Source organism: Malaclemys terrapin, chromosome 12, assembly GCF_027887155.1.
Source record: "Malaclemys terrapin pileata isolate rMalTer1 chromosome 12, rMalTer1.hap1, whole genome shotgun sequence".
In the NCBI taxonomy this organism is placed as follows: domain Eukaryota; kingdom Metazoa; phylum Chordata; order Testudines; family Emydidae; genus Malaclemys; species Malaclemys terrapin.
The window spans coordinates 11,576,458-11,580,903 of NC_071516.1; positions in this window are offsets into that span (position 1 = coordinate 11,576,458).

The following is a 4,446-nucleotide window of genomic DNA, read 5'->3' on the forward strand; positions in this document are numbered from 1 at the left end:
CTGCGGCCCGGCTCACTTCCGCGTTGTGCATCGCGAGTACGCCTTCCCCCGGCCCGCGCGCCGCGGCACCAACGTTCCGGCCCCGGGGCGGCCTGGGCCGCCGCCCAGAATGGGAGGGGATGAGCGGGGGCGGGGAAGACTTTCAGCTTGAGACTGAGATCTTGAGGGATTCCTCAGGGTTGCCCCACTGTCCCCAGCGTCACTGGGCAGCGCCATGGGGGTTGCCCCCAGTGCCAAGCCTATGGGTGCTGCAAGTGTCATGGGGCCTTTGCTAGGGTTGCCAACATTGTATTTCAAAAACAAGGGACTGTTTTCTTAGCACCTCTACCCCACCCCTCCTCTGGGTATTATTAATTATTAATAATATAATTAATAAGCAGTACTCATCTATATTCGGCAGCGGTATTTTTTGTTGCTTTTTGCAGCACTCAGCAATTCCCGAGCTTGTTGTACAGAGATGAAAAAATAAGGGATGGATGTCCCTTGTAATAAGGGACTGTTGCCGAGGCCATCCCAAGTTTGTAACAATGTCCTCGAGGGGTCACTGTCTTCAGGGACCAAACTCCGTGAAAGCATAAGCCCGTACTGATCAGGGCTGGCTCCAGGGTTTTTGCCGCCCCAAGCAGCGCCAAAAAAAAAGCCGCGATCGCAATCTGCAGCTCTACCACCGCCGCTTCAGTCTTCGGCGGCAATTCGAAGACTTCGGCTGGTCCTTCCCTCCAAGAGGGAGCGAGGAACCCGCCACCAAATTGCCGCTGTAGAACCAGATGTGCTGCCCCTCACCGTTGGCTGCCCCAAGCACCTGCATGCTGGGCTGGTGCCTGGAGCCGGCCCTGGTACTGATTGGGGAAAGGGCCAAGTCCAGTGCCTTAGCTTGAGGGCAGTAGCTGACTCATTAACCTCTCTACAGGACTAATCTCCAAAAGAGGTACAAAGAGCCAAACTGTTAGTAGGATCACCAACCCGAGCATTCAGAAACCATTAGTCAGGCCCCAAAATCATGAGGTGGTTGTAAAAATCATGAGCTATTAAAACTAATAAACGTTGGGTTCTGCTGATTTGCCTTCTGGTTTCCCAGCATTTACTGTTTAGATGTTCCAGCTTTTCTCTGCAACCAGGAGGGCTGAAAATGAGCTTCTCACATAATCACAAGACTCCAGAAGATGGGGCTTTAAGAAAAGCACTGGCCATTGCAAGATTCTGGGTAAAATCATGATAGCTAGCAACACAGTACATAAGCATCAGAGTAACACGGAATAGAGGAACAGAAAGGTGACCTTTCTCCAGGCAGGCTGCAGCCAGTACAGTTCTGGAATTCTTGTCTGCATTCATTTAAAGTATGGGAGATGTTATTTACTAATTAAAACAAAAATACATATTGAAACTTTAATTTATTTGAATTTTTCAAATGGCAGAAAAAAACGTAGAGAACTGGGGTTGACTTAGAGAAGAATCTCGGGCTTTCACGGTTTCCTTTGTTGCTGGATTGTTCTATTGCACTGGGCATTCTGTATGCTGTGCTGCTTCCTGGAGCTGCCTGGGAGCCTCCTTTTGGTATGGAGAGGGATCTATGCTTCTGCTGTCGGCCCAGTGATCTACACATTCTTTCTTGTCTCACCAGGGCCCCACAGCTTACTTTTGAAACAGCAAGAAACTGAAGCCAATGTACAGTGGCAGGCAGCAGAACAATTGTCCCACTGTGCACCTCTCTTGTCCTTCAAGAGATTCAGTGGCCTAAATTCTCAGAAAAAGACGTGGCATTTGTACATATGGTTCAGGCAATTACCATAATCACAGATACCTTTTCCAGAAAAGTCATTCCACTGTGTCTAGCCACCTGGGTCAGCATCTATAGTGAGCAGTGGCTTTTGCCATTATAAGACATTTTAGGACCCATTTTTGAACAGCTCTACTGCCTCAATGGAAGAGACTAGAAATTTGGAATTTGAGAGGGATATAGGCCTCAGTTCTGCAAAGACTTAGCCATGTGCTTCGTTTTCAGTGGTCTGGTGAAAATCTGTTTTGAGTTTGGCTGAATTATAAAGGTTTAAATATATGCTTCACTCCTCTAAGTGATTTTTTTAATCTACTATAAAAAAAATGTATTCTGTGAGAACAGGTTTTTGCTAATGATCTTCCAACACTTTCTTGGTACTGCGCATGCATGTGTATGTAAGCTGAATTGAATTCTTCATTCAACAGGCAATCTCTCAACGTTCCTTTAGTTCTGGACATGTGTATATAAGAAAGCTGGTTGGAATTTCTCTGAATCTGATGAAGGTGCATATGAAATAAACCCTCCTTCCGTACCATATTGCAAGGGGCAGATGGTACCTTAACTTTTACATTTCATAACTTCATTTTTGCAAACGTTGATGTTCTTTTAGCATAGTTTTTTCTTCCTTTCTTGTCTCCATTTAAAGTTGTTTTTGGATTCCCAGATCTCTGGCCTCTTTTTGTATTATAACTTACTTGGTATTTTGTTGTTGTTGTTTTAAGTGCTATTTCTTCTGCTTGCTTCCCCACTATTTCTTAGCATCTTTTCCTTGCTGCCCTACTTAGTGAACAATGGTACAGTACATGCTCTATGGACTCTCACATTCCTCCACTCACATTCTCGCCCACAACCAGGACCTAATCCAAAGCTCACTGAACTTGATGGTAGTCTTTCCATTTACCACAGAGGGTTTTAGATCAGGCTCTCAAAGAAAGACAAAAGTACGCCTTATTTCATCTAAAAATTCTATTTTGAGGCAAACTGCTAAGTAAAATTTTTCAAAAATGGTTAGATAACTAGAGCCACATTTTCAAAAGATGACTTTAAAATTGTGCCCACATGTTTTGACATCTCAGTTTAGTTCCTAATAGTCACCAGCATTGTGTAACTATTCAGACTATTTAGACAAGGGTGATTAGATTACATGCTTCAGGGCTCAAAACAAGGGTCAGGAAGGAACGTCTTTTCCCTCCCCCATTGGTACATTTCATATGGGGGTAGCAGAGGGAACATTGCAATCCTCTGATGCTACAGGCCAGTGCCAGTGGCAGGATATTGGGCTAAATAGACCAATAAGTCCAACTCAGCATGACAAACCCTACAGTCCTTTCACAACTGGGATCTTTGTTGGCAATCTCAGCAGAGATGTTAAAGAATACAGTATGCCAACATTTTTATGGCTGACTTAGAACAACGCTTCCTCAGCTCTCGTCCCTTAATGCCCCTACTCTACTTGTGCTACATTGATGACATCTTTATCATCTGGACCCATGGAAAAGAAGCCCTTGAGGAATTCCACCATGATTTCAACAATTTCCATCCCACCATCAACCTCAGCCTGGACCAGTCCACACAAGAGATCCACTTCCTGGACACTATAGTGCTAATAAGCGATGGTCACATAAACACCGCCCTATACCGGAAAACTACTGACCGCTATACTTACCTACATGCCTCCAGCTTTCATCCAGACCACATCATACAATCCATAGTCTACAGCCAAGTTCTAAGATACAACCGCATTTGCTCCAATCCCTCAGACAGAGACAAATCCCCTCAAGATCTCTATCAAGCATTCTTAAAACTATAATACCCACCTGCTGAAGTGAAGAAACAGATTGACAGAGCCAGAAGAATATCCAGAAGTCAGCTACTCCAGGACACAGGGCCGGCTCCAGGCACCAGCCGAGCAAGCTGGTGCTTGGGGCGGCAGATTGAACGAGGTGGCATTCGGCCCAATCCTAGGGCGGCACGGCCACTTTTTTTTTTTTTTTTGTTCCGCTCTGGCCGTCCTTTAGCGGGGGGCGGTGTGGAGGACGGGAGCGCCCTGCAGCAAGCCCGGCAGGGCAGTCCTCGTCCTTCCCTCCCTGCTGACCGGAGCGGAGGGCAGGCGGCGCGGCGGGAGGGGCCACATGGCAGCACCCCGCTGTAGCCCTGGCCGCCCCCTTCTCTCTCTCTCCCACCCGTTCTCTCCTCCTCCCCCCCGCTAGCCGGTTCCCCTGCACCCGCGCTCCGGCCGCGCCACAGGTTTTTTTTTTTTTTTTGCTTTGCTGTTCTGGCTGCCCCGTTTTTTGTGTGTGTGTGTGTGTGTGTGCTTGGGGCGGCCAAAAAGCCAGAGCCGGCTCTGCCAGGACAGGCCCAACAAAGAAAGTAACAGGACGCCACTAGCCATCACCTTCAGCCCCTAACTAAAACCTCTCCAGCGCATCATCAAGGATCTACAACCTATCCTGAAGGACGATCCCTCATTCTCACAGATCTTGGGAGACAGGCCAGTTCTCGCTTACAGACAGCCCCCCAACCTGAAGCAAATACTCACCAGCAACCACACACCACACAACAAAAACACTAACCCAGAAACCTATCCTTGCAACAAAGCCCGTTGCCAACTCTGTCCACATATCTATCCAAAGGACAACATCATAGGACCTAATCACCTCAGCCACACC